Source organism: Mauremys mutica, chromosome 24, assembly GCF_020497125.1.
Source record: "Mauremys mutica isolate MM-2020 ecotype Southern chromosome 24, ASM2049712v1, whole genome shotgun sequence".
In the NCBI taxonomy this organism is placed as follows: domain Eukaryota; kingdom Metazoa; phylum Chordata; order Testudines; family Geoemydidae; genus Mauremys; species Mauremys mutica.
The window spans coordinates 17,068,008-17,087,364 of NC_059095.1; the positions used below are offsets into that span (position 1 = coordinate 17,068,008).

The 19,357-nt window shown below is 49.1% G+C and overlaps 1 protein-coding gene across 1 annotated transcript in view; it reads right to left on the bottom strand.

Moving 5' to 3' along the window:
• Positions 1-19,357, bottom strand: part of TMPRSS9 (transmembrane serine protease 9) — a 179,219-nt gene that overhangs the window by 73,635 nt on the left and 86,227 nt on the right. Inside the window, exon 2 of the mRNA XM_044999084.1 lies at positions 9,756-9,842. The gene's annotated coding sequence lies outside the window, so the exon portion shown is untranslated. The remainder of the gene's footprint in view (positions 1-9,755; positions 9,843-19,357) is intronic.

Here is a 19,357-nt window from a genome sequence, read left to right on the forward strand (position 1 = left end):
TGAAGTTTATTTTGAATTGTTGTGTATCTGCATTGGTTTACAATTTAAGTTTTAATTCTTTATTACACAGAAAGTGAGCTGTGGATTGGTTATAGATTTCCTGGTCCTCCAGAGAGGACTAGAAAGAGCTTAATGAATGTGGGCACTTCCTGGTTAGGAGTTTTCTAGTTGTTGCTTTAAATTTGGCTCTTTGCATCTATGTCCTCACACTATACACAGGACATGGGGTCCTGCTTAGCAATAAACTTCATCTGCTTGCCCTGCTGCTCAGCTATCCACGCTTTAGGGTCTGTTTCTCTAGACCCACATTTTCAGCTGGTTTGGAGTGACGGCTTGAAAAATCCAGAAAAAAACACCCTGAACAGGGAGCGAAGACAGACAGTTGATAGGAGACGCTAAAGCAAAGCTCCAACAAAGAAAAGCCAGTGGAAGAATCCACATAATTACAGCTGAGTGTTCCAGCTGGAAAGAACATTTTTAATAACTGTCCTTTCCTTAGTCATCAGGTAGATGATTTTTACAATATAAATAACTGATTTGACCCCAGGACCTTCACGCACCTGGTTCTTGCCGTTGATACAGAAACCACTGCAAGGTTTCAAAATTAAGCAATAATCATGTGATCTGTGCTCTGGAGTAGGTAACTGTGAGCCAGGAGCACAAAGATTCTTGTCTTTTCAAAGCTGTTGTCTGTGTGAGATGCCCACTCAGGAGGCAAATTGGGGCAAGGCTGACGAGCCAATTCCAGCCAAGTACAGTCATTAGAGAATTGTTCTTCTGTGTCCAAACTGGCACACATGTCCAGCTGCCACATGCCCCACTCCTCCTCGGCCACGACAGTCCTTTTATTTTAAAGGAGAAAATACAAGTCTCATCGGCATTAGCAGCAAGATGTTCTCAGCATGTGGCTTGCTCGGAATCTATCGTGAGCTCCCTCTGACTTCCACAGGGGCAGATCCGTGAATTATGTCCCGGATTGTTCCCAATGTTTTGCAAACCAGGAGTCGCAATTAAAAATGAAGGAAACTTTTCAATCCCACGAAGGCCAAGGGAGAAACACACAACTCACCTATTATTTACAGCCCCTGGACCTGCCATTCTCCTGCATGCAAACCTGCCTTGAAGCCAAAGGGCACAATGGACATGTAAGGTCAACAGAACCAGGGTATGTGAAAGTGCAGGTAGTGCCCTGTGGGGGCACTGTGACAACAGCACCAAATCCTGCAGCATCATTGGTTTATTCTGTCGTCACTAGCTACCCTTCATGCCTCCCTCTTGTCCCCCCCCCTCCACACAAGCTGAGGCTCACAGCTGAGATACACAACGATGCAAAACTTGAAGGTGATTATTCTTGATAGATTATTTTTGAAGCTGGGTTTTGCATTCTGCTCTCTGGGCAGCCCAGCTCAGAGCCTCCCTCCCCATGTGAGCTGGGGAAGAGGCCGGCGGCTCATTTGCCTGGCCCCATGGGCCCTGGCTGCTGCACTGTTTTCAGTCTGCTTAGCTCACCAGCCACATTTCTGGCATTCTCTGTTTCCTAGCTGCAAGCTGGATGCCCACCTCTTCCCAGCCCCTGCAGTCTGGCTCCACAGACCAACGCAGAGAGCATGCACTGGAATCCAACCAGCTCCCTCTTACAGGGAAAGCTGGAGAACAAAGAGCAGGTGCAGGCAGATCCCAACAGAGCAGGGAGACAGAAAACGACTAATTCCACTTGAAAAAGGCTATATTGTGAGGCATCTTAGAAAAGAGACAGATTTCTCAGTCACAGAACAGAGTGCCCATGGGGCTGTGGCTGAGCTGAATGGGGCAGTTCAGACGCTCAGAAATATTTCCTTACGTAAAAGAATAAATGGACACAAATCGGACATCAGGAACGGTAACATACAAAAGCCAGTAGGTGAACACTTCAATCTCCTTGGACATTCTATAACAGATTTAAAAGTAACTATTCTTGAACAAAAAAACTTCAGAAACAGACTTCAAAGAGAAACTGAAGAACTACAATTCATTTGCAAATTTAACACCATTAATTTGGGCTTGAATAGGGACTGGGAGTGGCTGGCTCATTACAAAAGCAGCTTTGCCTCTCCTGGAATTGACACCTCCTCATCTATTATTGGGAGTGGACTACATCCACCCTGATCGAATTGACCTTGTCAACACTGGTTCTCCACTTGTGATGCAACTCCCTTCTCTTCATGTGTCATTATATAATGCCTGCATCTGTAACTTTCACTGCATGCATCTGAAGAAGTGGTTTTTTTTACTCATGAGAGCTTATGCCCAATTAAATCTGCTAGTCTTTAAGGTGCCACCAGACTCCTTGTTGTTTTTTTCAGAAATATTGTTTCAGGATCTCTGCAAATTCAGGCAAATGTCGCTGCATCAGTTACACAATTTATATTTTCAATGCTAGCTCTGCAGCCTGTATCTATCTCTGTAGCTGTCTCTTAGGGGGCCATTTAGGGATCTGGGGCAAAAATCTGTCTGGGGATTGGTCCTGCTTTGAGCAGGGGGTTGGACTAGATACCTCCTGAGGTCCCTTCCAACTCTGAGATTCTATTTTTTTCCCCTATATTTAACTGGAAGCTGAGGTTCTGGAGCATATGCTGCAGTGAGGGATGAATACCATAGGCACTGACTTCCCCTCTTTCCCGTGGGTACTCGACCCCTCCCCCACTCCACCCCTTCCATGAGGCCCTGCCCCTACATGGCCTCTTCCCATCCCTTCCCTGCCCCCTTCCTCAAAGTGTCCGCCCCCTCCCTGCCAATATTCCAACTCCTTCCCCAAATCCCCGCCCTGGCCTCACCTCTTCCCCACCTCCTCCCCTGAGCGTGCCATGTTTCTGCTCCTCCCTGCCCTCCTGGAGTGTGCTAACACCACCAAACAGCTGTTTGGCGGCAGCTGGGCGGGAAACACTGGGAGGTAGGCAGAGGAATGGGGATGTGGCACAGTCGGGGGCGAGGAGGAGGTGGGAGGGAGGGAGGGGAGCTTGGCTGCTGGTGGGTGCAGAGAACCCACTAATTTTTTTCCTGTGGGTGCTCCAGCCCCAGAGCACCCATGGAGTCGGCGCCTATGGTGAATACTGTGGCTGCAGAATGTGCAGGACCCTGAGTGAATGTTTCCTTCGGAGGGAGAAGAGTCTCTGTCATGGGGGCTCAAGGGTTCTCCAGAGCTCTACTGCATTTTGTTAGAATGGAGTTAGTTGGGGTTCAGACAGAAAAGGTCCCTGTTTAGTTATGTAATCTGCATATTTATTAAATCCAGCAATTAAAGGGTTAATTATTTCTGTTCTAGTTTGTGATTTGAATGGGTTGGATGGCAAAGCAAAGCTTCTAGGAGAGAGGTCTCCAGGTTTGCATATCATGAAACCACAGGTCACAAGCCTTGTGGATAGGGTGGAAGCGGCAGATGTGGTATATCTTGACTTTAGTAAGGCTTTTGATACTGCATGACCTTTTAATAAACAAATTAGGGAAATGCAACCTAGAGGGAGCTACTATAAGGTGGGTGCATAACTGGTTGGAAAATTGTTCCCAGAGAGTAGTTATCAGTGGTTCAGTCATGCTGGAAGGGCATAACGAGTGGGGTCCCACAGGGATCGGTTATGGGTCCAGTTCTGTTCAATATCTTCATCAGTGATTTGGATAATGGCAGAGAGAGTACACTTATAAAGTTTGCAGATAATATCAAGCTGGGAGGGGTTGCAAGTGCTTTGGAGGATAGGATTAACATTCAAAATGATCTGGACAAACTGGAGAAATGGTTTGAAGTAAATAGGATGAAATTTAATAAGGACAAAGGCAAAGTATTCCATTTAGGAAAGATCGATCCGTTGCACACATACAAAATGGGAAATATCTGCCTAGAAAGGAGTACTACGGAAAGGGATCTGGGGGTCATAGCTAAATTTGAGTTAACAGTGTAACACTGTTGTGAAAAAAGCAAACATTCGGGGATGTATTAGCAGGAATGTTGTAAGCAAGACACGAGAATTAATTCTGCCACTCTACTCCATGCCGATTAGGCCTCAACTGGAGTATTGTGTCCAGTTCTGGGTGCCACATTTCAGGAAAGATGTGGACAAATTGGAGAAAGTCCAGAGAAGAGCTACAAAAATGATTAAAGGTGTAGAGAACATGACCTATGAGGGAAGATTGAAAAAATTGGGTTTGTTTAGTCTGGAGAAGACAAGACAGAGGGGACATAACAATTTTCAAGTACATAAAAGATTGTTACAAGGAGGAGGGAGAAAAATTGTTCTTAACCTGAGGATAGGACAAGAAGCAATGGGCTTAAATTGCAGCAAGAGCAGTTTAGGTTGGACATTAAGAAAAACTTCCTAACTGTCAGGGTGGTTAAGCACTGGGATAAATTGCCTAGGGAGGTGGTGGAATCTCCATCACTGGGGATTTTTAAGAGCAGGCTGGACAAACACCTGTCGGGGATGGTCTAGATCAGTGGTCCCCAACACGGTTTGCTCGCGTCCTGGCCCCCAGGAGAGCACCCGCCGAATTTCAGCGGCATTTCGGCGGGGACGTCTCTCGATGACGCCGCTTGTCGCCAACAAGTGACGTCATCAATAGGCGTCACTCCTGAATTTCGGCGGGGGCGCCTCTCGATGACATCGCTTGTCGATGGCAAGCGGCGTCATCGAGAGGCATCGCCACCGAAATGCCGCCAAAATTTGGCGGCATTTCGGCGGGTGCTCCACTGCCGCAGTAGTCCTTCGTCTGGCACCTGCCAGACGAAAAGGTTGGGGTCCACTAGTCTAGATAATACTTAGTCCTGCCTTGAGTGCAGGGGACTGGACTAGATAACCTCTCAAGGTCCCTTCCAATTCTATGATTCTATGAAATGCACACGGGAGACATTGGAGTAGAAATGAAAGCTGCTGGCAGTAGGTAGTTTATGGTGGCCAAGTTTGGATCAGGACATAGATCTGGTGAATATACAGCATAGTCCATTCTGTGGCTGGCATTGCATCCTGCCATCCCTGGGGAGGGGCAGCAGAGAATTCAGCTTGCAGAAAAGGACTAGTTTCCAAAGGTTCCTTGTAGACCCTGGCACATATTTGAGGTGGCCAGACGCATGCTTTTGCTCATGCTGGCTATTGCGTAAGTCCGAGAAACTGGTTTGGTGCACACAGGTTTCCATAAGGGACAGCAGCTCTTGAGTGGCATGTGAGGAATTCCAGGCTCATATGTGCCACAGGAGTGAGGGCAGGGTAAAACCTGATGGGCTAGAAGTGGATGTTGAAGGCTCTTGGGGGAATGGGACATTGAGGAAGACAAGCTAGAGGCAGTTTAAAGGGCAGGGTCTATAAAGCCATTTAATCTTGATCCTCACAAGAGGAGCTCTGAGCCAGAGACTGAATTTGAGACAAGCCCAGGGAAGTCAGCAGCTGAACTCTTGACACAAACCAGGTCTGAGAAGAGCTACACAGGGAGAAGAGGAGCTGCATGACCCTGCTCGGTGATGCCATGAGGAACCTGCTGGAGCTCTGTGACCAGCTAGAGAAAACAGCCAGGTCTGACACCTACCAGGAGGCAGGACAAATTACAGGAATTGGAATATCCCTGCAGCCTTCCCATTGGTTATAGTTCCATGGGAGCAAGCGCCAGTGAAGGGAGGTTTGATGTGAAGGATCACTTCATGGACTGATGAGACCTGAATAGGGGAACATCTTGTGGACCTTCCAGGTGTGCAGGGAGTAAAGGGAAGACTGATTCCATAGGACAGGCAATGGGACAAATAGGGGTGTCTTTTCCCAGAGTACTGGAGCCCTTGCTAATGAGAGGAGTCTGTTGGGATTAGACAGTCTTCAGAAAAACAGCCTCTCAGGGTCAAAACAGGCAGGGCTTGTCAGGTGAGCTTCAAGCTAGGTACAAAATGGGGAGACGGGGCCCATTCAGCTAGACAGCCTGGTGTGCACTCCCCAGCCACAGGGGTGCTGCAGAACGGCTCAAGGGGCTTTTCCCCCATCCCCTCCTCCCAGCACACAATGCTTTGCCGCTGGCTCAGCACTCCTGAGTGGAGCTACGTGAGGAGACGACACTTTTCCTTTTTCTTCTTAAGCAAAACGATCAGGAACTAAAGTCCCAACAATCCCTGCCAGTGTCTGTGATTCTGCCCTGCAGAGACAGAGGCTACATTAGCACCATCCGCTTAGCTTCTGAGCCTGGATCCCGTTCAGGGCAGAGTGGATGACGACAGCAGCCAATCTGCCTTGGAGCCCAGCCAGCACGCTCTGTTCTGCCAGCCATTACCTGGGATGTGCAGGCACGGAGGAGAAAAGCTTCTCTGGCATCAAAAGGTTATGAGGCAGCAAGAGGATAAGCACCGGGGAATGGTACGCAAACAAAGACAGAGGAAACACTCACTCCTTTATGCTCACATTTAAAAGGACACTTGTGCTCCAGCAGAGCTAACTGCAAACTGGGGAGGGACAGCAGTTGTTCTGAGGAGGTGAAATAAATGCTCTTTGGGGTTGGACGATAAAAAAAAAAAATCAAGGGATTGTTGGGTTTTGTTTTAACTTAACACCCCCTCCTGCCGTCAGCAAAGCAATTCTCAACATTGATAGCACCATTTACACACCTTGGCATAGTGCTTCATACAGCTTGGTGAGTATTGTTACCATTTACAGAGCAGGGGCTGGCTGGGCCCCACTGTACAGGGCCCTGCACAAACACCCAATGAGAATGAGCCAGGCCTGCCCAGACCTCAACTCTAGCTTGGTTGGCCTTTTCTGGACCTCAGTCCTATGGTGACCGTGGCACTGTGGAAGCATGTTCTGCAGGGGAGGTGACTGGAGCTGCACACTGCACTGCACGGACCATTGCACAATGGAATGATCTATCCCTTATAATTTTGTACCCCTTTTTAGGGTCTGCTTCCCTTTTAAAGCTGTATCCAACTATCTCACGTGCCCTTGCAGGGCCAGGGGAGACTGCAGTGACTGTAACTTCAGTGGGAGTGTTGCCTGCACAAGGGTGGAGCAAGGACTGTAGGAATCCTCCCGAAGAAAGCAAGAATGACCTAGGAGTGGAATCAAACTTTTATTTCCTCCATTAGTTGTATCTAACCAGGCTTAGAGCAGAGAGCAGGTCAGGGTAGGGTGACTATATTTCCCTATGCTGAATATGGGGACACCTGGTAAAATTACTCATATTAAAGCGAGTTCAATTGCAATCCATCAGAACGACGCAGTACAAATGTTCAAATTAACACCAAGTTCACTGAACCCCCATTAGAAAGAAATACTGTGTAGTTGGATTCTTTTTATTTACCTTCTTATCTTTAAGGCTTTAGGGTTCACACAGATGGGGTGACACACACATTCCTGCCTCCCCCTGCAAACAGGCGAGGGATGACACACACACACACTCCCCCATGCCTCCCTCACACGGGGCAGTGACCGACCGACCCTACCCTCTCTGGCAGTCTTTGCCCTCCATGGCTGGCTGCACCCCTGGTGATGGCCCCGCCTCTCCTGATACTTGGCACCACATCTTCCCGAGGCAACACAGGGTCACATGCCCCCCAGATTTCTGCCAGGATTCACACCAGAATGTGGCCAGCAGCAGCCTTTCTGCACTGTGCATTAGGGAAGGAACAGGACCTGCTTCCAGCTGCAGGGGAGGAAGGGGAGTGGGGGGGAAGGAATGACCTGGCCCTGTCTTTGCAGAGCTCATCTCTTCCCCTCCCGCACCTCAGCTGGAAGCCGCTTGTCCCTTCTTGCCTGCAGTGTCAAAAGGCAGCTAACACCTCCAGGCTGCTGTTAGCCACGGACATAACTTGTGCCCCGGCTACAGTGAGGGCAGGAAGGGGTTAAGCCCTAACGATGTATTGTGCACCAGGGCTCTGGGAACCTGACTGCAGGGGCGGATGAAGATGTGGGGTTAGCACCTGCCCGGGGGGCTGCTGTGGAGCCTGCGGGGTCAGGGCACAAACAGGCTGGAAATCGCTCCCCCTCCCCGCACTCCAGAGCTTAGCTGAGGGGTGGGGAGGCTTCCCCGTGCCAGCGCTGTGCGGGGCATTGGCACATGCAGGGCTCAGCTCCTCCTGGCCAGAGCCCCGGGCCGGAGGGTCTTGGGCTTTCCCAGGGTGCCAGCCCAGCCCAACGCAGTAGGGGAAGGAAGGAGCCTGCCAGCCAGGAGCAGGATCTACCAGTACTGATGGGGTGGAGGCAGAAAATATGGGATAATTTTCCCATTTTTAAGAAAAAGTTGGGACACCTGCAGGAGGGCTTAACTACAGGACTGTCCCTTTAAAAACGGGACGTCTGGTCACCCTAGCTCAGTGAAACACCATGACAGGCACACAAGAGTATTAGGAGGAGCTAGAGGAGTTGAAATTTTGCATAGAAAAGCTGATTGATGAAATCAACCCCAGGAGGCCAGAGACCTGGCCGGAGCCCAGGGGAATGGGAAGCAGCAGTGCAGTGTCCTGTGTGCAAGCGGCTGCTTTTACTGCTCTAGTGTCCTTTGGAATCCGGGTGCTACGTTGCAGGGGACTTCACCACTAGAACCCCCCGGTGGCTGCTTCCTTGGCCCTCGATGGCCTGTCTGAGAGTCTGCCATGGCCTGGCCCTCCAGCCAGATCACTTGCTCCGTCCTCTTCTGGGATAACAAATGGTCCAACTATCATCCAAACGAATATCTAACTCCTCATTCTTCTGCCTCTTTCAGGCTCCATTAAAGTTTTCTGCTCCATAGCCCCTAATCCTGGGGACAGAGCTTCTCATAGGCGGCCAGCTGGTTCCCCCCAAGGGACTCTGTCAGCTTCCTCCACGGATCTCCCTGTTCTTTACAGGCAGTAACTCTGGGCACCCTGCTGAAACCTAACCTGCTCCCTGAGGGCCTCTTCCAGTCTGACCTCACCAGGCTCTTCCCAGAGAGGGACTCCCCTTACTCCTCTGCTCTGGGTATCCTCCCTTAAGGAACGCACAGCCCTCTCTGCTCCCCTGCAGCTGGGGTCAGTTATAACAACAGTCTCCATCACACTCAGCTGGGCAAATTGCTGGCTGGTCACATTGAAAAGTGAGGCTGATTCCTCCCCAGTACTGGCTGTTTCCAGGCACTTGAGAGTCTTTATCATTCTTGTTCCCATATTCTCTCTGTCTCACTCAGGAGCAAGTCATGTGTTCTGTTCCTTGCCTCAGTGCCAGTCAGAAGAACTAAGCGACCTACTAAGCGAGGGGTGCTGGGCTTAGCTGGCAGTTACAGCAGGTGCCGAGCCTTTGGCTGAACTGGACATGGACTCCCACTGGGTGGGTGGAGCACTATGGGCACAAGAGTAACTCTGCTGAGCACTAGGACTGGGAAAGACTGATCCCCAGGTCACTTTGGTAGCTCCCGGGTGTTAGGAAGGAAGGGATCCCACAATCAAGCTTTGCAGTGGGCCCCACAGGATAAATATTACCATTTTCAGGAAGTAGTTCCCTGGGCAAGTGTACAGTGCAGCTGCTGCGCTGGGAGGAAGTCAGTTTAGAAAGCCTTGGTCCTGGCACAATGGGAGAAACACCAAGTACATGGGAGAATCAGATGCACAGATGAAGAAATTCACAGGCAGCTTGCAACACACTCTCAAAAGGAGCTGCCATTCTTCCCCTTGGCAAAGCCTCCCCATGCTGTCCCCTTGCTGCCACCTGAGCAAATCTGACAGGAAAGGCAAACCTCCACTCAGCTGCCAGGGCTGGGGGGATATGCTGCTGCTTTTGCATGCTTGGATCGGTTTGATTCTTTACCTTTATTCTGTGCTTTCCCACTGCCCTGCTATCAGCACACAGATCTTGAGGGAAGAGCTGAAGTGGCCTCACCAGGTAACAACCTCTCTGAAAAAGAGAAAGAATCAGTCCCTTGGCTGCCTGGGAAGGACATGAGCAATGGTCTGTGAGGCAACGACCCATTTGTGGCGCCATATCGAGTCTGTGTGATGCCAACAGGGCTTGCGCCTTCCTCTTGGGCTTTGCTCTCAGCTAGGCCCTTTCGCCTTGCTCAGATGTAACTCATCACAGCAGGAATTTCTTCAAGGAGGATGACGAACATTGGCTTTGCATAGCAAACATTGAATCCAAGCTCTTAATAATTGCCACATCCAGACGGGCTGGTATGGACGGCTCAGACAATAACTTTAGAGCAGCCCACAGAACACAGCCAACTGTTCCCTTCATTTAGCACCATGCTGTGGTTCTGAGAGGGGGTCAGGGGAAACCTGTGAGAAAAATGCAGTCTCTCTCTCTCTCTCTCCTGCACTTTGGAAACATTGCTATGGCTTGTGCAGGCAGTCTGACCTCACGGGGGGATAATGGTTCGTTTTTCTGGGCCCTGGCTGGGGCTTTCCAGGAACCTGCTGGGTTTCGTGGTTTGTTAGAGTAGGGAGCCCAATGGAACTGACTGCATGTCCATGAGCCGCATTCTGCATGGTGCTGCATGGGAACCCTCTGTTCCCACTGCTTTCAATGGACTCTCAGCACCTCACAGCCCCTGTGCTCCTCAGTTCTAGGACTAGAAATGACACCAAGAGGGGAAGGGACCATGAGAAAATGGTGTGGGGAAGATCCTCAGCTGGTGTAAATTGTCATTGCCAATGGAGCAATTTACAGAGCTGGGCATCTGCCCCAATATGGCCTTAAAAATCAGTGTCACATAATCTGGGTCCACAAACACCAAATGCCTCACTCCTCATTGTGCAGTTACTCCACAGAGTCACTCCAGTGCAGAGTCATTATTGCGTGGGTGCCCTACATGTACATTTCCAGCCTGTGTCGTGTTTGAATTACTTGTAAATCTAATCTTAGCTGTGAATTTCCTGGGTTTATAATGTGTTGGTTGGGGACAATGACAGCCTCCCTGTAATGTATTGTACCCTAAATCATCAATCAATACTGTCAGCCCTAACTCCAGCTTAACATCTGGTTTGGCTGAAAACATACCATTGACGCATTAAAGGGGTCAATTTCTCAAAGCTATATATAAATATGACCAACTGTAATTGTGAGGAAAAATTTAAAGAGATGTGTAAACAAAAACTGGGTGTTGTTCAAGCACTTGTTACACACTGCCCAAAAAACTGCAAATTTTCAGTTGGAAAAAAGGCTACTTCACTCTTAAAGTTTTTATTTTTGTTTTTAAATCTTGATTAAAGCAAGGAGATAAAAACAGCAATACAAAAAGATGAAAACCAGAAAGCATTATATAACAAATGGAAGAAAGAAGACGAGGGCAATGAATAGACATCAGAAGTCTGAAATGCAGATAATTGATGAGAGAAGCTAAAGGTAACAACAAAATATCTATAGAGAATAGGGTCAGGGACAAGATTTTTTAAAAAATATGTCAAAGAACTAAAGGAATCCCAGAAGTAGTATAGATCCAATAATAAATAAATGGCAATAGTAAAACTGACAGTAATGATGCAGGAATGACAGAAGTGTTCAGTAAATATTTTAGAAAGAATGATGAAATATTTTTTCCCAACAATAACTAAGGAGAATGTTAAACTGTTTATACTAAAGTTAAACATTTTTAAATCTGCAGCTCTGAATAATTTTCACCTAAGAATTTTGAAAGATTTGGCCAAGGAGCTCTCCAGATCAGTGATGCTAATTTTGAATAATTCTTGAAAAATTAGGGAAATTTCAGAGGACAAGAAGAAATGTTATGCCAATATTTTAAAAAAAAAGCATTAATGGGATTACTTTGCTAACTATAGGCCAATCCAAGATGAAATAATGGAACTGTTGGTACAGGGCAGTTAAAGAATTAAAGGCTGGAATTATAATTAATACCAATCAACATGGTTTCATGGAATTGAACTTGATATCTTTCTTTGAGTCTACAAGTCTGGGTGATAAATGTAACTGTATTGATTTAATATACAGTACTTGGATTTCTCTGAGGTGTTAACTTAGTACTGCATGACATTCACGAAATCCTAACACTATACAAAATCAACGACACATGTTAAATGGCTCAGAAGTTGGCTAACTAATAGATCTTGAAAATATAGTTGTAAATAGCAATTACCAGCTAGTGGAGGTGTTTTCTTGTGGGGTGTTGCAGGGATTGGATCGCAGCCCAAGGCTGTTTTATTTTTTTATCTATGAGCTGGAAGGAAATATAAAATCATCTCTGATGACAAAGATCAGAAGAGGTGTCACTAATACACAGCAAGATGGCTAGTTTTAAGATGGAGCTTGTTGAATGGGTTATATGACAGGGTGGCCTGTTGATAGCTGGGACTGGACTTGCTGACCCAAAAGATCCCTTCCACTTCTCTGTCCTATGTTCTGATGTGCCAATAGTGGCTTTACAATAGAATGGCAGAGTCAACCTTAGCTCTTAAGTCACGACCACATCTCCATAATAAAATGGTGCGTCAGTGTGACTAATATTGTCTTGTCATTCCCTTGTGCTCCACCATCTGTGCCCATTTGTTATCTCTTATAGAGAGAGGGTTTGGGGCAGGGACTTTTTGTTCTGTGTTTGTGCAGTGCCCAGCATGATGGGGTCTGGGTCCATGACTGGGGCTCCTTGGCACTACTGCAATACAAGTAATATGTCTGTGCTTCACATGCACTTAACATCTGCCCATGCCAGTTCTCTGGCACTGAAAGTGCCTGACCAGGTGGGGGGTGGTACAGGTTAGTGGTGATGAGCAAATCCACACATTGCTTCCATGTGACCTTGTGGGGGGACACACCCATTAACAGATAGTTAGGGAACTCTGGACTCACAGGCAGGATCAGAAGAACAGTTGGCACAGCAGACTCACTGCAGACACTACATATGTGGCAGTGGCTTCTAGAACATTCAGTTCCCCATCTCACTCAGCATTTCCTCAACACCTGTGGTTTGCTGACTCCAAATTCTGGGCTACCTCAGAAGACATCTCACCCAGATCACTTTGACACCAATTGAATAACCCTCTTCTGCTATTGCATCTCCCTCTGTCTGTGACATCAACCCACTGCTGTGAAGATGATTGTGACGCTGTAAATGAGACTGATTGTGGTTGGAGAGTGAGAAGGGATGGTGGCAGCAGGGCCTGATAAGGAACAGAGAGCCTGTTGTCATCCAAAGAAGTCGAGCCTTGAAAGGGGGAAAAGGGAAGAAAGAGGCCCAGAAAAAATAGAGCAGCAGAATCGTCTCTGAAGGGAAGGGCTTTTCAGTGTTTTTCAGGAGGCGTCAGCGGCCCTTTTAAGTGAAGCGTCCTGATAAGAGACTTTAAAGGTCACCTCTTTGTGAGGAGAGAGACCGAGAGAAAGGGGAGGGGAGATCGTCTGTCCAAACTGCCTTTTTTATGGAGCTCAGCATATATTTTTCAATTGTAAATGAGCCTCTGCAGAGATAGGGCAGACACTGGCGCTTTGGGCCTCTGTGTTTTGTCTGCAGTGAGTGTGTTTGTTAACAATCTCTTGATTTGACAGTTCAGATGCTGCAAAGAGGAGACAGGTAAGAAACATTTTTCCAGTGGCACCTGTGACCTAGATGCATGTGAATGAGCTCTCTCTCCCACATTGTGTTGCGGTTCTTGGAGCCATCAGCTCTGTCATGGTATATTCAGATGCCAGAAAATAAGGCTCAGAGGCTGGTCTGGATACAGTGACCAAATCAGCCAGCAATATTCACTGATGTTAACTTACTTCCGACAGGACAAAAACATCTCAGAAAGACTCAGACAGCCAAGGTGAAACTGATGAGGACTGGATTTGTATTTGAAAACAGCCAGGGACCCTGTGGATTGCAGAATCCTGCTGCACCTCAGATTCCTCTCACTGTTGCTTGTATCTTGGCTGGTGGTGAAGACTCAATAATTAGGGGGCTGGAGCACATGACTTCTGAGGCGAGGCTGAGGGAATTGGGATTGTTTAGTCTGCAGAAGAGAAGAATGAGGGGGGATTTGATAGCTGCTTTCAACTACCTGAAAGGGGGTTCCAAAGAGGATGGATCTAGACTGGTCTCAGTGGTAGCAGATGACAGAACAAGGAGTAATGGTCTCAAGTTGCAGTGGGGGAGGTTTAGGTTTGATATTAGGAAAAACTTTTTCACTAGGAGGGTGGTGAAGCACTGGAATGGGTTCCCTAGAGAGGTGGTGGAATCTCCTTCCTTAGAGGATTTTAAGGTCAGGCTTCTTGACAAAGCCCTGGCTGGGTTGATTTAGTTGGGAACTGGTACTGCTTTGAGCAGGGGGTTGGACTAGATGACCTCCTGAGGTCTCTTCCAACCCTCATATTCTATGATTCCATGAGCAAAAGATGCTTGGAGTCCTAACAGGGAATTCATATTATTGATTTCCTTGGTTAGTGGGTGGAAGAAATGTTCAGAGAAGGATGTTTTCTTCCCTCCCAAAACAATCAGTATTCCTCCTCTTTAATCCACAAATTTCCTTAATAAAACTGCTATTCGTTGAGAGAGCATGAGTGGTGGGGGTTAAAACACAGGGACCAGGAAAATGTAACAATGAAAAGAAATTTAAAGTCCTCTCTGCTCTTTCTCCCCCAGGGCAGCCCTGGATTTGCATCTCGGCACAAGGGATTCTCTGGGTGCCTGAAGCTGTAGTGTGCCTCAGTGATGCTGGAGGTTTATACTCCAAACACCAGGAGATGTTCAGATAACGCCTCCAGCCAGTGATGAGCTGCTAAAATCTAAACAACCAGTTCCCTATAAAAAGTTCTGATTTAAGGGATGTGCCACAGTATGTATTTTTTGTCCCAATAGGGTTACCATACGTCCGTATTTTCCCGGGAGGAATTTTTAAAATTTACCACCCAGACAGCGATTTAAGAACCTAAGAGCCTGACATCTCTGGGAAAATACAGATGTATGTTAACCCGACCTAAAGTTCTTTTTTAAAAAGATGGGCCTGAACTAGAAATGAGCTCCGTTTTACATGTGTGGGTCCCCACCACTTCCTGGGGGTGTGCTAGGGTGACCAGATGTCCTGATTTTATAGGGACATTCTCTTATATAGGCTCCTATTACCCCTCACCCCGGTCCCGATTTTTCACACTTACTATCTGGTCATCCTAGGGTGTGCACATGTGTGGGTCCCAGCTGCTCCCTGCCCCCCCTCATTGAAGCAGGTGTGCAGGGTTATTGCCTTGAGAACTGCAGGGCACCAGTGGACATGGGGCTGGCTGCAGACAGGGGCGTGGGGCAGGGCTAGCTGGAGGCAGGGAGTGTGACACGGGCTGGCTGCAACAGGAGCTGGCAGTGGGCAGGTGGTGCAGACAGGCTGTGGCGGGGAAAGGGGTTGTGGCAGAGGTCGGGAGGATGGCAGGGGGGGTGGCAGGGGCTGTGGGCGAGGACAGGAGGGATGGTAGGGGCTGTGGGCAGGAGGGATAGCAGGGGAGTGGCAGTGGGCAGGAGGGATGGCGGGGGGTGGCAGGGGTCAGGAGAGGTGGAAGGGGCTGTGGCTGTGGGCAGGAGGGATTGGAGGGGCTGGGGGGTGGCAGGGGCTGTGGGCAGGGGCTGGGGGGGGGTGCAGACACTCCCCCGGGGGGAGGGGCTGGGAGCAGCCCGAGCAGCAGGACGCAGCCGGGAACCCCCCGAGGCAGGAGCAGGAGCCCCAGGGCCAGAGGTCCAAGGAGCAGCAGCAGCAACAGGGCCAGGAGGCAGCCCACATGGCTCCTGCAGTGCAGCGCCCCCCGGCGGCCGGGAGGATGAATTACAGGCTTCCCGGCCAGAGCCCATCAAAGCTTCCCTCGCAGGGAAGCCAGTTTATGAGCGTTTCTAAAACCGCTTCTAAATTTAACAACCAGTTCGTGTGAACTGGCTCCAGCTCACCCCTGCCTTCAGCAGTACTGTGTCATGTCCAGCATCATCTCACCTGCCTTGATCATTCTCAGTCATGGTCAAACATAGTAACATTTCCTAGTGCAGACCAGGCCGATAGGTATTCTGTATTTGGAGGTGATTTGCACAGGTTTCTCTATAGGTAGCTACATTCTCAGGCCTGGTCTACACTAGAAAGTTTTACTGGCAAAACTTTCCTTCTGTCAGGACAGCTGTATGTGCATCCACTCAAAACTGAGTCCTAGTAACAAAACCCTCAATTTTTGCCAGCAAAGTTAAACCAGTTACCAAAGAAAAACAAGTCCTCTGCTGGCATAGTTCTACTGGCACTATGCCTGTGTGCACAAAGAAGGATCTGTACTGGTACAACCAAGATTAGGGGGTTCATAGTGGATAACTGGCTGGACATGAGCTCTTAGTATGACACTGTGACCAAAAGTGGGGAGGAGGGATAGCTCAGTGGTTTGAGCATTGGCCTGCTAAACCAAGGCTTGTGAGTTCAATCCTTGATAGGGCCACTTAGGGATCTGGGGCAAAATTGGTACTTGGTCCTGCTAGTGAAGGCAGGGGGCTGGACTCAATGACCTTTCAGGGTCCCTTCCAGCTCTATGAGAGAGGTATATCTCCATATATTATATGTGATCCTGGGATGAACAAATGGGAATCTCAAGTAGGAGTAAAGAGGTGATTTTACCTCTGTGTTTGGCCTGGGTGCAACTGCTGCTGGAATCCTGTGTCCAGTTCTGGTGCCCACAATTCAAGAAGGATGTTGATAAAGAGGAGAGGGGGTCAGAGAACAGCCACAAAATGATTAAAGGATTAGAAAACCTGCCTTAGAGGTTTTTAAGGTCAGGCTTGACAAAGCCCTGGCTGGGATGATTTAGTTGGGAATTAGTCCTGCTTTGAGTAGGGGGTTGGACTAGATACCTTCTGAGGTCCCTTCCAACCCTGATATTCTATGATTTTATGAACAGCTTGAGTCTATTTAACTTAATATACTGATTACAATCTATAAGTACTTACACAGAGCACATCACTCACTACTGGACTGGCACCTCCTCCAGGTCGCTCTGGGGATTAGCTCATTGTTGACACCCCTGTCCACAGTCTGCACAACATCAGTCCTTCCCTGCAGTCTGCCTGCAGCCCCTTTCGCAGCATCAGGAAATGCAGTGTCCTCTTTGTGGCTCAGCCCTCCAGCTGTGTCACTATCCATGTTCCCCCCTTCCAGGGGAGGTTTAGGTCCTCAGTAGTCCAGGCATTTCCCCCATGGCAACTGCAGTCAATAGTCCTGCCACTTCCCCAGTGGTGAGTGGGGGGGGACCCAGGCTCACCCACTACTCTGGGTCCTAACCCAGGGACCCTGTGGATTGCAGCCTCCTGCTGCACCTCAGATTCTTCTCACTGCTGCTGCCTGCAGCTACCCAGTCCCAGCAGCCAGACAGGAACTTCTCTTGTTTCCCCAGTCCCTGCCAGCAGTTGCTCTGACCTGCGGCATACAGGTCTCAGCTTGCTAGAGACACAGTCCTCACTCCAAGCAGTGACTGACCCTGCTCTGCCCTGCAGCTCCTTTTATATGGGCCTGCAGGGCTCTGATTGGCTGTTCCTCACAGTCCCCTTTCTATTGGCTGCTCCCTGCGCATCCTCCCTATGCTGCTTTTAACCCCTCCTCTGCCAGTGTGGGCAGATGCCCCATCACAAACCCTCCGCTGGGAAGAGGAGGGGTATTACCTCCCCTGCTTCCCCCAGTAGCTGTGCTGACAGGGCATCCCTCTCTTAGGTTCTCCACTAGGAGGAGCAACTTGCCCTTCTCCTCCATGGTGCCCTTCTCCTCATGCTGAATTACCCTTTCTGTGTCTCTGCACCATCCTGCGCTACTGGCAATGCGAGCTCAGTGGCTTTTGGTTGTCCCCACAGCCCAGGCCCTAGCTCTGCAGGCTTCTCTAGCACTCCTTCTCCCAGGGTCTGAGTTCCCAGGACCCCTGGATTGGTCTCTGTATGTGTCCCCACATCCCCAGGGCCGGTGCTCCAGCTCACCACTGCTACTTCCTGTTCTTTTCAAAGGTTGGGCTCATAGAATCATAGAATCTCAGGGTTGGAAGGGACCTCAGGAGGTCATCTAGTCCAACCCCCGGCTCCTTGGGGTTTTCCTGATTTCCTTCTCTTGGGGCTAGACTTCCTCTCTTCCCAATGGGGGTTCTCTCTCTCAAAGTGCCCTGCCTTCCACAGGTGTAATTTCGCCCCACTCAGGTTTCTGGCCTTCTGACCCTGAGGCCTCACTTCTTGCTCCAGGCTCCCTGGCTCCTGCTTACCTCCTGGAGTATCTTGAACAAATAGTGCTGCTCTTCAGCTAAGTGCCTCAGATACTCCTGCAGGTATCTCTGTGCCACTCACTGTCGCTGCTGGTTCTCCAGGATCTGCCTCATTAGGGCCTGGATTCCCCTTGGTTGCTTGTCAGCCCCCTTCAGAGGGAGTGGCAACTCTGCAGTGCAGCCTGGGAAGGTAAAACCTACCTTCAGCCAAAAAGGCCTCCACTTATGGTGGCTCCATCATCTCTTTGCCCAGCGTATCTCTTCTACAGCCTTTCCCACTCCCCTTGTATTGGGGAAGCTGTCAAACTGTCTGAGTCTCTCTCACTCCTCTTGTACTGGGGTTACCAAATGCCTTCCTTCTCCACCAAATGTTATTCCCGCCAGACTGGTGCCTCCTCCAGGTTGGTCAGGGGATTAGCTCGACGTCGACGCCCCCATCCAACAATGTCAGACCTCCTCCGCAGTTCACCTGCAGCCCCTCTCACAGTGTCAGGAACTGCAATGTCCTCTTCGTGGCTCGGCCCACCACCTGTGTCACTATTCGTGTTCCCCCCCTTCAGGGGGAGGTTTAGCTCCTCAGTAATCCAGGCATTTCCCCCGTGGCGACTGCAGTCAATTGTTCTGCCACTTCCCCAGTGGTGAATGGCGGGGTCCCAGCCAAGGGACCCTGTGGATCGCAGCCTCCTGCTGCATCTCAGATTCCTCTCACTGCTGCTGTGTCTCCCTGGGCCACTTCCCCATGGCTCTCGCACCTTCTTTGCCCTTCCTCAGGGCCTGCAACTACCCCTTCTCTGCCAGCATGAGGTGGACGCCACATCACAAGGAGGAACAAATATTTAATAATGAGCTTTTCAATACAACAGAGAAACATGTAACATGATCCAATGGCTGGAAGTTCACATTGGAAATAAGGTACATTTTTGACAGTGAGTGTAATTTACAATGGGAACAATTTACCAGTTACCATCACTGTCATTATCTAAATCTAGATTGGATGTTTTCTTCCACAGTAACCAACCTGCTCTAGGAATTATTTTGGGGCAGTTCTGTGTCCTGTTTTACACGGGAGGTCAGACTAGATACTCACAATTGGCCTTGTTGGCCTTGGAATCTATGAATCAATCCTCTAGCAACAAGCCAAATGTTTTAAACTCTGTATCTCAGGGGCCTCCAGGCCCAGGCAGCCAGGCGTTGGTCACACTTGTATCTACGGGTCTCTGCAAAGATCAAACTACCTT